The sequence below is a fragment of the Galeopterus variegatus genome, unplaced genomic scaffold (assembly GCF_000696425.1).
Source record: "Galeopterus variegatus unplaced genomic scaffold, G_variegatus-3.0.2 Scaffold582, whole genome shotgun sequence".
NCBI classification, from domain to species: domain Eukaryota; kingdom Metazoa; phylum Chordata; class Mammalia; order Dermoptera; family Cynocephalidae; genus Galeopterus; species Galeopterus variegatus.
The window spans coordinates 378,989-391,971 of NW_007726693.1; the positions used below are offsets into that span (position 1 = coordinate 378,989).

Sequence of the window (12,983 nt, forward strand, 5' to 3'; positions counted from 1 at the left end):
CCCGGCCCGGTACGGGGGCAACCCTGGGGGTTGGGTTCCGTTGGCAGACACGGAAAAAAGACAAAAAAAAAAAAAAAAAAAGAAAAGAAAAAGATTGTGTTAAATCCTGAGAGCCAGAAAGTGGTACCAAGGGTGAACATCCAAGCCGCCGCACCCCTTCTCTCGGCATGCGCGGCTCTGTGTGCTGGAGCATTCGACTGGGGAGAGATTTGGGGGACGATCCACCCAGCCCACCACTAGACTACGTCCCAGTCCATAATCACTCACTGTCTCCAAGCCTTTTCCTGCAAGCGCACCTTGCTGTGTTTATTCTTCCCTCTTGTGCTTTAAAGATGCCACTGTCTAGTCTTCAGTTTCTCTTTCTCCAATGAAATAGCAATTAAGATCCTTGAAGGGAAACAGTTCAAAGATAAGTTGTCTATGATAAGTATGATTAGAATCACCTAAATCAGTGACAGAATGAGAATAAAATCAAGGAAACTTATGTTTACAGTAGATCAATCTATTATAGTATGTTATATCATTTTTGGATAACTTGAATATATGCTCGTTCAATCTGTCCACACGAATGCCGCTTATCTTAGTGTAAATTATAAAAATATTCCTTTGAAAGAGAAAAACAGTTATTTTTTCTGTATATGTTTTAAGGGACCCTAAATTTCTCTGAGTTGCAGTGAATGATACTGACAGTAGTCCAGGGATGCCCGATGTTCAGCTTATTTCCGGCCGCTGGTTATCTTAGCTACATCAGCAGTGGCAGTACAGAACGGCAGGAGAGAGCCTGAGGTTGGATCCTGGATCTTCCACACACGATTGGCCCTAGTCACAGTGCGAGTTGAGCATGTTACTTAACTTTTCTAAACCACGCTTTTGTGATATTCAGAGTAGGGCTAATGATGCTATCTACCTCAGGGTTATTACAGGGATTAAGTGAAATATGCATGTGAAGTATTTAGAACATTGCCTTAAAGTTTGTCTTTTCCTTCTTCCTCCCCCTTTTCACCTTTGAAAAAAGAATGCTTGTGGGCTGGGTGCGTTTATTGGCTTTCTTTAGTGCACCGCCCAAAGTAATCAAACACTGTTCTGTCTGGTCCCTTCGAACAGACACATGATGACAAGTTAAACATTTCTTGGGATACCATTTCACCTTGGATTTAGAACAGACTCCTAAATTACATTTTATATGACAATGTCTCCCTGTATTTTTATCCTCTTGACTTCTTGAATTACAGCATAACACGTTTCTTCCAGTAAAAAGCAAAATTAAATAAATAAATGAAGTTGCTGACAACAGCAAGTAACGATTCACAACATGAGTCAGGATTACTTAGCCGTTAACATTGAGTTGATGACAGTTGCCTCCTAAATATTATCTTTAATCGAATCACTAGAATGTTTGCATCTACCTTTGCTTCTAAACGGTAGTATGTACATTACATATACACACACCTGCATGTGATCAGGTTACGAAAGGTCTGCGGTTGAACACAGTTCGTTCACAATTTGAACAATAATCCTTCTGGAGTTTGATTCTGTTTTATTAAAATTTTAAGGGTACAAAAGAGGATTCCTCCCACACAAAGCTGCTGCTTGTTCTCGCACCATGTGCATGCAGCATAATATGTGACTTGAGAAGGAACCACATCAGTGCCTCTGTCCATGTGTCATCTTTTGTCTTCAGTCCCCTTTGCGGGGAGAGAGACATAAAAACTGAGCTTGACTGACATGAATAACTTTGATGTTTCTTGGCTGTCAGGATACTTTTTTTCCCTCAGATTGATGCCTAAAAAGAAAAATAGTTTTCTTGCACCCTCGTTCTCGGGGTGGGGTCTCTGCTCCCAGAGTGCTCAGTTGGTTCTGCTGCAGCCTCTGTCATGCTGTGCCCCGCTCTTTCCAGAGAGCCATGGGGGGACACTGGGACACCCCAAAGCTGGGAAATGGACTCAGTGGCCTTTGAGGATGTGACTGTGAACTTCATCCAAGAGGAGTAGGCTTTGCTGAATCCTTTGCAGAAATAACTCTGCAGAGAGATGGTGTGGGAAACCTTCAGGAACCTGAACTCAGTAGGAAAAAAACCAGAAAGATCAGAACTCTGAGGTACAAAAACCAAGGGAGAAAATCTCAGGTGTGTGTGGAAAAGTCTTCATTGCTCACTTATTCCTTAATAGGCACATCAGATCTCACACAGGGCACAAACTGTGTAAGTCTTAGGAAAATGGAGAGAAGCCTTATAAAGGTAAGGAGTGTGGGAAACCCTTCATTTATCTTCATCTTTTAAAAAACATGAGATAATTTGCAGTGCAGAAATATTCTATAAGTGTAAGAAATGGGGGAAAGTCGTCAGTTGTCAACAATCTTTCCAAATGCGTGGAAGAACTCCCATTGGAGGGAGACCATATGGATGTAAAGAAAACGTAGAAAAGCCTTCCTGTATCACACCTTCGCTCAAAGACATGAAAAGACCTATACTGAAGAAAAGCCTCACAGATGTTAGGAATGTGAGAAAGCCTCAAATACATGTATTCTGCTCAGATACATCATATGACTCACGCTGCACAGAAATGCTATGAATGTAAACGGTGTGGGAAAAGCTACACATTTCCTGTTGGTTTCTAATACTTAAAAGAACTCATACTGGGGAGAAACTCTATGAGTGTAAAAAAATGTGGAAAAGACTTCAGTTATCACTACTCTGTTCAGACACATGAAAGGGTTCATGTTGCAGATAAGCCCTATAAATGTACGGAATGTGGGAAAGCTTCCATTACTGCCATTTTCCCCCCTTTTGTTGGCTTAAAAAATAAGGACACATATTATCTTACTTGGTAAGAAGTCTTGGAAGCGAGCAATGTCAGTGTGCGGATGGATGTAATGGACTGGTACCTTCGTGGAGGCACGTTTCCTCCCCCTTCCTCCCCTGCTGTCCACAGGGTGCTGGTTTTATTTTCTCGGCTGGCACCCTCGTGGTCCTGATGGCTGTCTCTTGCATGACTGCCAATCCACTCAAAGTCACGAAAGGAATCACACTGCAGAAACACATCATGAATGTAAACAACGTGGGAAGACCTTGAGTATCCCTCTAGGTTTGCTAGCACATGAAGGAACTCACCCTAGAAAGAAAACTATGAATGTAAACAACATGGTATAGCCTTCAGTTGTGCCAGTTACATTCAAATACGTGAAAGAATGCAAACTGGAGCGAAACCCTGTTAATGCAAGAACTATGGGAAAGCCTCACTTTCCACAGAGCTTTTCGAGGACACCTGAGAGTGCACACTGAAGATAAACCTTACAAACATAAGGAGTGTGGCAAAGCCTTCGGTTGGCCTACATCTTTCCAATACCACATAATGAAAACGCACATTGGATAGAAACCCTGCAACTATAAAGAATAGGGAAAGTTTTCAATTTTAACAACTGTTTTTCAATTTATAGTTTATGTGAAATTCACACTGGAGAGAAGTTGTGTAAATGTAAGAAATATGGGAAAGCCTGGTAAAAACTAATGCGTGTATATTGCTCCAGAAAATTTATAATGTGAAGGAAATGTTATAAAGTTATCAACACGCATTGTCTTTATCAGTGCCACATTCTTAAAGTGTATCTCTGCACTATGTATTTCTGCCTCTTACTTTCATAAATGAACACTGAGGTGAGATTATTCTGTAAGTACTCTTTATGCAGTAGTACAGAGATATTCATAGGTAGTGTCTTTTTTCCTTCAATCAGTTATAATTTTTGTCTCTCCATTTTGAAGTCTGTTGAATCCATGGGTGAATCGAAGTATATTTCTGATATGGAAGCAGGTTTAACTTGTGTACAATTTTTTAAGTTGTCAAGGACATTGAAAAATGATAATTTTGTATTTGGGAGTTTCCTACTGGCATTCTTTGGCAGGTATTGGATATCTTTTACCTATCACATATAGTCCACCTTCCTTTCTTATGAGAATAGCTTTCTTATTTTTGGCCAGGAGAGCCTTATTTTATTGTCCTTGCTAATAAGTAGTTGAAATCAACTTTATATGCCAAGTTTATCATACACTGTAGTCTCACAAGAATTACTATTATTTTCTCTTTTTCATTCTTTCTGGCTGGCATATGGATGATAGACTTTGATTTACGAAGGAGATTTGTGATAGGAAAATAAAAGAATGGAGATGGCCCTCCTGGATTGGGTTATGTCAACATGGGTAATGTTGTGAACTAAATTTTCTAGAATTGATTCCCTTTATATTTCCATGTTAGAATTCACCAGTAGCCTTGCTTGCCTGCAAGTTGGAAGGCAGGACTGAAGAAGTCATTCATCAGGTTTTGGCCCCACAATACAGCTGTATGGACAGATGCGAAGGGACTTCATGGACATTTGCTTTCTGCCTGTATTCCTGATGCTTTACCCTGCCAATCAAGAGTATCCTCAAAATACCACCGTCTGCTGGGCTTCTATTTTCTCAAAGGTTTAGGCTTCCTCAGATATCTTCACAAGCTTCATCTCAAATATCCACCCACAGTTTGGACTTTCCTAGAAGCCCTCATTTGTCCATCAGGTAGCTAATTCATACTGTCAGGGTTGGGAGAATTTTCTGTTAGTCTGAGTCCCCTCTTCTCTAGATCATACTCAGATAAGGCCTATAGTACAGTATATGCCTTGTTCTGTTAATACTGGTAATGGCTTACATGTTCCTGAGTCTGCCATGAGAGCTGCAGTGGTGCAGTCACAAAGAACCACATGGGTGTTGGTTTCTCTACTGCATTGTGCAGTGACTGCTCTGACACCGTCTTTCCATGTGAGAATAAGCATCATCCTTATGTCATGCAGATTGTGGGAGCTTCTGGTTACTCACAGCTGAATGTCATCCATCAGTACATTCTCAATTATGTTTGCATATGATTAAAATGGTGTGCTTTTTTTCTGTCGTTAAGCAAAAGCTTCTGTAGATGTTTCTTAGAAATATTTTATTAACTTTTTGAACAACTTTCTACTGACAAATATTTTCTTTTTCATTTCTTGAGAAAATATATTAAATATTAAATAAAAATTGTGTCATGCAACTAGTTAGGAGGGTTACTACCCCCAGCTTAAATGGAAGTTTTTGCAGCACCCCGTCCCATTGGGGAATGTATTTGGGTCTGATACCACCTCCCATCTAGTGCACCGATCCTCTCCCAGGTTCTTTCCTTACACAGGTGTCTCTCATCTTCCCAGATACTTCTCAGTATCATTATTTCCCCCACTTTGCAGATAAGGAAACTGAGGTCTACAGAGGTTAGGTAACTGCATCAACTCAACATCCAACGAGGTGCAGGTCTGGGGGTTGCACTGAAGTCAGACTACAGAGCCACACTCTCGGGACTACCTTTCACAGGTGCTCAGTCCTCACAGTCATCCAGGAAGGAGAACAAAAGAATGCTGGCTGTAGAGGTCATTCTGGAGTTTTTTTGGGCATGGTAGTCAAACAGTCCCAGCTCAGTTCAGTGTAGTATCACTGAATTCCAGTGTATGCTGGGCTCTGTTAGTTATAAGGAGCTCTGTAGGGACCTTGGCAGAACCGTTTCACTACTCTGTGTGTGACCCCGAGCAAGCTCCCTAACCTGTAAGAAGCTCCCTAGGGACCTTGGCAGAACCGTTTCACTACTCTGTGTGTGACCCCGAGCAAGCTCCCTAACCTCTCTGAGCATCTCTAAGGTGGGAATCATAGTGTATAATCTAGTGCATTATTACTGGAGTCATGAAAATACGAGTATGTATGGTCTAAACTCATGTATAAAAATAGCATAAGGCCTTGAATATGGCAGATGCCTGAGAGGTAAATTAAATTGTTATTCCGTAGAGTACCTCTCTGGAAAGAAAATCAGAAAGAGTAATACACTACAGACTACTTGTGAGCTGCACGCTGCGGGTAGTTGCGGAAGCCTGTGCTTTTCAAGCTAGTGTCTCTGAATCACAGGATAAAAACATGAGGGATAATCCTGAATTACTGAACTAAGTAGAAGCCTTACTTCTACTCATTTTTGTGCAAAGGTTATAACTCTTATATTAAGATAAGCCATCAAAGCATTGTAAGTTGAATGCAGAATTCTCATTAATATTTAAGATAATCAAGAAACCTGGCCCTGGCCCTGGCCCCAAGCCCAACTCCGGTGGTAATTCACCTCCGCTCTCAGTCATTGCCCTGTGGTTCCCTGCAGGTGACCTAGAGGTGCCCACCAGTGTGTACTTGGAAGGGTGAGAGGGGGCTCATCATGTCCCTAGCTGCAGGTAGTTGCGGAAGCCTGTGCTTTTCAAGCTAGTGTCTCTGAATCACAGGATAAAAACATGAGGGATAATCCTGAATTACTGAACTAAATAGAAGCCTTACTTCTACTCATTTTTGTGCAAAGGTTATAACTCTTATATTAAAATAAGCCATCAAAGCATTGTAAGTTGAATGCAGAATTCTCATTAATATTTAAGATAATCAAGAAACCTGGCCCTGGCCCTGGCCCCAAGCCCAACTCCAGTGGTAATTCACCTCCGCTCTCAGTCATTGCCCTGTGGTTCCCTGCAAGTGACCTAGAGGTGCCCACCAGTGTGTACTTGGAAGGGTGAGAGGGGGCTCATCATGTCCCTGTTGCCCTAGCTGATGGTGGTATTTGCTAAGCTCCCCAGTTGGTGCCCCAGTTACTTTGTAGATTTCATAAGCTTCTGTAGTCTAGCCTAGGGATCCCTATGTATGATACAATTTTCTTCAGGATTATAAGTCTAATGTTCCAAACAGCATACACATAAATGGACTCCTGAATGTAACTTGTCCATAAATTGGTAAACAGCCTCCCACCAAATCATCTTTTAAGGAAGAAAAAGAACAGAGAGACCATTTCTAAAATCCTGAGTATCCCCACTTGAAGTTTAGACCAAGTTTTTTAGTTTTATTTAGTCTTGCATCTTGGTCCTTATATTACATTTTATTGCTTTATTTATTTTTAATTTATTTATTTTTAATTAATTTTATTTATTTTTATTTATGTATGTATGATGTGTGTGTGTGTGTGTGTGTGTGTGTGTGTGTATGTCCGATAAGGGGATTGTAATCCTTGGCTTGGTGTTGTCTGCACCACGCTCAGCCAGCGAGTGCACCAGCCATCCCTATATAGGATCCGAACCTGTGGCGTTGGCGCTATCAGCACCGCACCCTCCCGAGTGAGTCACGGGGGCTGGCCCATATATATTTATTTTTTAAGGGTTGTTAACGTTATAACACTCCATTCCATTTTTTAAAGCTCTTTCGTATATTTTGCTCTCACAGGATAGAACAAGTTTTCTCAGAGTATATTTGAACTCTGTAGTACAAGAGAATTTCTAACTTTCTTCAAATAAGTAATTAAACCATCCTGTCCTGTGAGACCAATTAGCCCCTAAGAAGAAACATAGTAGAAACTAATGACTCTTAAGTGTTATAGTAAGAGAGAGTCATTCAGTTCCCAGCCCTGCCCCTTTCTAGTTACGGAAACTTCTTTACTCATTTTCCCTGATGCTTCAAGAGGGTGGGAGTTAAAGAAAAATTACTAGAACAATTTTACAGAATTTCCCAAAGATGGAACGAACACCTTCCAGAGTAGGGGGAGGAAGATGGAATCGGATAGAAGTTCTCAACTGGGAACAGTTTTGCCACCTCCCCCTTCCCCCCCACAGGGACATTTGAAAATGCCTGGAAACATTTTTTATTGATGAGACTAGGGGACAAGAGCTGCTACTTTTATCTAGTGGGCAGAGGCCAGAGATGCCTTTAAACCCCTTACAAAGCATAGGACAGCCCCCTACAGCAAAGAATTATCCAGCCCCAAATGGTCATGGTGCCAACTTTGAGAAACCCTGATTAGAAATAACACTTATTGAATCTACTTGTTCCATTTGATATTAATTACTGTACAAGGTAAAGTTGTTTTTATCCTCACTATATGGATGAGGAGATTGACCTTTGGCAGTGAATAAGGAACTTGCCTTTGGTTATTCATCTACTTCTAGGTGGACATGGGATTTTAAAGTAGCCATATGTGCATCCAAACTCATCCCCTTTCTACTGCCCCAGCAGGTAGTGAGCTCCCCGTCACTGAAGATGTCCAGAACTGAGCTGGGTGAGCGCAACAGGGAGAGATACGAGTCTCAGATGTTTGTTGGCTTCTGAGGTGTCTCCTAAGGATCACATTCTCTGATTCTATTTTGAAATAGGATTTGTCTTTTTAGCCGCAGTATTAGAGTGGCAGGCAGATATCCCTTGGCCGTGACTAGTGAAATCCCTGCGCTTTGTCTGTGCACCTGTGAGTTGTATTCCTATTAATATCCCAGCCCTATCAGGCCAGAGGGTAGGGTTCCAAACCAGGGAAGCCAAAAATGCACTCCCTCCCACACGTCATCCGCATTCTGGGTCTGTGCAGTTATTTTTACCAATGTGTGTAAATGGGTCCGGCTATTTCTCATTTGGGAGAACAGCGGAGATGCAAATGAGGGGAGCGGAGCAGGAGGGAAACCAGCTATTTGATGGTTTCAGAGACTGCAATTTAATATCAGTTGGCTAATCAGTGTAACTCTGCCAGTTTAACAGGTAATAGTTTCTCTTTTGTGGACAAGGAAAACTGAGAGGTTTCCTCAGCAGTTGTCATCCCCGGCCACAAGTTAGAATTCGCTGGAGAGCTTTGAAAGCTTTCTGTATATGAGCCCCTCCATCAGAAACATAACTGAGGGGAGGACTGTGTGCCAGGGGGTTTTAGAACTTTGGTGATTCTAATGTTCAACCAGGCTGAGGTCCTCTGGTGAAGGCCACACCTCAGTCCTGCTCATTCTGCTCAGGTACCTGTTGTCATTCTGTCCTGAAGAGACCAGAAGAAGGAGTTGGGCCTTGTTTCACAGGGTGTCCCCCGTAGATTGTAGGGAGTAGCAGGTGGCCCATACTCTGTGCCTAAACTGGCACCTGCTAGAATCTGAAATCAAATGAATGTAAGTTTCTCTAGATCCTGGGGAATCCTTATGTTAAATGGTGCACTTTCAAGATCCATACAATCACTTAGTTTTTTACAATGCTTTGAAGTTTTCCTCTCCAGACTCTGTCACCAACATTATATATGTGGAAAGGAGGAATTTTTATTTTCCATTGCTGCCTTCTAACAACTCGTACCCTGAGAGGAGGAAGCTTTACATACTTAATGAGTTTTGAGGGAAGCTTTTTAATAAGAACCTTGTTAATGGCCTGACTTTATGATAAATTTTAAGTTTATAAATGATAATCTAAACATTTTTGCTTAGTGGACCTCCTGAAGAATTTTGATAAACTGTTTCTCACACATTTTTTAAGTTGGCAAGTTGGCATCTATAATTTATCAGAAGCTCAATAAGTTATTAGTACAGTAGTTGCAAAAGATGTAATTTCGAGTATACTGAATATTACGTGGGTGCTTTAAATATAGTCTTGTGGTTGCAGATACAGCTCATTTTATGGAAAAAATACCTGCCATAAAATTGAATTAACAAAACCAGTCCTTATAGTTAAAGCAACCAGCCATATCAGGCTTATTTTCTGTCAGGGAGAAAAAAATCTGACTTCATTTAAGTCAAATAAACAGGAAAATCCAGTGGGTGGATGGATGGATGGATGGATGGTGGATACGTGATAACATTGTCATTCCGGTGGGTGGGTGGATGGATGGATGGATGGATGGTGGATACGTGATAACATTGTCATTCCAGGAGACTGTCACTGAGGGTGGAGGGAAGGTAGTGTCTCCTTCCTGTCCTCTCAACTCTCTTTGCTCCCTCTGGAGCTGTGCATTTTCAAACTGTCCCTTCGTTTGTTCTCCAGAGATTTTTATACCCAGCAGAATGGACTGCAGTAAGGTTCAGGAAGGGCGAGAAGTACACCTTTCTTTGGAAAAGGGGTGGTTGTAATTCAGGTAATGGAGGTAGGAAAAGAGAGGCAATGGAAGGCAAACACTGTCCTCAGGCAGATCAGTTTCAGAGAAGACATATGGAAGCATCTAGAAAGTGATTTCTTTAAAATTGTTCAAGCTCAAGTCCCCTGGAATGTCTTCACATGCTCTAGTTTGAAAAGCTCTGCTTTAAAAGATAATCGGGGGGAGGTGTGGGGTATAGTAAAAGAACAAAAACTATCCAGTTCTGCTTTTCCCTTCAAGCCTATACTTTACTCATTTAAAGATAGACAAGGAAAGAAGGTCATATGAAAGTATATGCACATGACAAACAATACCAAGATTATTTCCTTAGGCGTCTACAGATCTGGCAAGTGTAACCCCCTAGAGGATGTGGAGTCAGCAGTGTAGCAAACCAGGGTTTTCTGAGCACAGACAGGGAGCCTGTGCATGTTTTTCCTTAAGACCCTGGTGCTTGAAGTTATAGACCTAGTGGTTAAGAGTGTGGAGCCAGACTGCCTGGATTCACCTTCTGGCTACCACCTACTAGTTCTGTGACCTTGGGAAAGTTTTTTAATTTTTTAAAAAAGTTTTATTAGCATATTCATTGTTACAAATCGTACTTATTTTTTATGTCACTTACCCAATCTCTCTCCTTCTCCCTCCGCTGTCTAATAACCATAGATTTGTTCTTTCCATCTGATAGATTAACTGTTCCTCTGTTGGTTTTAAAAAAATTTTATTAGCATATTCATTGTTACAAATCGTACTTATTTTTTATGTCACTTACCCAATCTCTCTCCTTCTCCCTCCCCTGTCTAATAACCATAGATTTGTTCTTTCCATCTGATAGATTAACTGTTCCTCTGTTGGTTTGTTGTTGGGCAAGTTTTCTTAACCTCCTTATAACAGTGCCTGGCACATGGCAGGGTAGGCTGTACGCATTAGCTTATCAGTCTTTACAGTCTGAGGTCCTCTCCAAAGTACAGCTGAAGCTTTTCCCCCATCAAACTTCCTTGAAGTCCTCCAACCTCAGATGTAATTTCATCCAAAGTATGGCCAGTGGAGAAAAGAGACTTAGAAGGATCTATGGAGGGTGTGAAAGCTCTTATTGAGGCTATTTCAATATGAAACAGGCTTTTATGAAAATTTAATACCCGTGCATAAACCTGCATTTTTCTAGTTCTGAATCGTTAGTCATTAAGACTACAGGAGTGAAACCACACTGCTTCTATGTTACCATGTAATCTATTGTTGCTGGCTTGCAGTGTTCTACACACCCAAACCGTTGGCCAGCCATGCAGCGAGTTGGACTGCTTGACTCACGTGCCTTAAGATGCATGAAGAAGAGCTTATAGCAATAAGTGTATTAATGCAGTCAGAGTATAAAAATGACATGGAACCCATGCTATACCTAGCCTCACTTTTCCCCACTATACAGATTATCCCTTGACACTGCCTGATTCCTCACGGTGTCTGACATTCATTATTTCAGGTTATTAAAGTCTGTTCTTTGGTAGCTAAGTCCAGAGAGAAAATACATGATCTAGGAATATCATTACTTTCTCTTTTTTCTTTTATATATTTAGTCTATTAAAATTGCTTGCAGAAAATTTGACTTTAAAATTTCTCCTGAGTAGAAACGAGACGCTTTTCATGAGAAAATTATCCTGAAGTCTTGAGAAATTAAACTGTACCATAAACCAGAAGTACAAAATTAAACAATATTGTGTTATTAAGGGAACCCACTGACACATTTCCCTTTTAAATTAACTTTGAACTTTAACCTCAAATCGTTTGCTTTATAACAAGTAAAGTATATGTGAATGTTTACCTTCTTTTTAGCAGATTATACTCATTAAAATTTTTTAGTTTATTCAGGAAATTAACATCTCTTTCACAGGGAAAGGGTGGAAGAATGACAAAAGTAAGGAATGACAGTTACACCTCAGGTTTTTCTACATTTGCATTTTTTACAAAGATAAAATAGTCTTGCCAGAAACTGTCAATTTACCCGGGAGCTTTTGTGCAGCTGGACAGCTCCGAAGCAGATGTAACAGAAAACAGAGATGCTCAGCTGTGCCCTAGAACCCGTATGGGTGACAAGCTGACTTCTTTCTTCTTCCAAAAAGGGACAAAAATCATAGATTAGTCAGTTCTCCTAGATCTGCAACTCAGCACATCCAAGCCTAAGGAGAAGACTTCTCTTTATATAGAGTATAAAGGTGGTGAACATCAGCATCACAGAGAGTTTAGACCAGTGACCCCCCTGTGCCTGCAGGTAGCCCCCATCCCCTGGATAGGACAGCTGGCCTTACACTCAGCTGGGATCACAGCAGTTGGTGGCAGTGACCCATCTTCACCTCTTCCCTTGAGTGGACTTTTTCCTCCATCATCTTCCACGTTTCTTTATGTCCATATCAAGTCAGTAAATTGGTTCCTGAGGATCGCTGCTGGGCGCTGTGCTAAGGACTTCACAGGCGTGATCTCTGTCCCTGAGATCATGGCACAGGGAACTACACCCTGCAGATGAGAGGAGCCATGAGCAGGATGCCTGTGAACAAACACCAAACCTTCGTGGTACCTGAGCTGAATGGCTTCTCTCTCTTCAGCACAGTCTCTCTCTGATCGGTTCTCCTCCAGTGCGCAGGCGACCTTTCTGACACACAGTCCTCGCCACTTGTTCCGTTTAACATCCTCATGCATCTTCTCTGCCCTAGGAGACTGTCCTCTCACGCAGGCAAACCACACGGGGCCTTGAAACCCAGACTCGGCTTCTGTCCCTGCTACCAAAGTCCCTATCGGGCCCCTTGTCAGTGACAGGCCGTCCCTCAGTACTCGCAGCTTCAGCTTCATGCTTCTGCTGCCATCATTCCCTTCCCTCCTGCAAACTCCTGCTTTGTGACCCTGTTTAAAGATTATGTCCCACCTAACATCATGGCTGACCTTGACCCTTGGCATAGTTAGTCACTTCCCCCTGGGTATTCCTGCAACATTCTACTCAGACCTGTCTTGTATCAGCTACTGTGCTGTGTGGTGACTGTCTCTCCAGAGCTGCGCAGACCCCAGCCCCCCCCCCCCCCC

General features: G+C 41.7%; 1 protein-coding gene across 5 annotated transcripts in view; it reads left to right on the forward strand.

Annotated features, from left to right (window-relative positions):
• Positions 1–12,983, forward strand: part of NEDD4L (neural precursor cell expressed, developmentally down-regulated 4-like, E3 ubiquitin protein ligase) — a 233,534-nt gene that overhangs the window by 138,723 nt on the left and 81,828 nt on the right. The gene's annotated exons all lie outside the window — the stretch shown is intronic.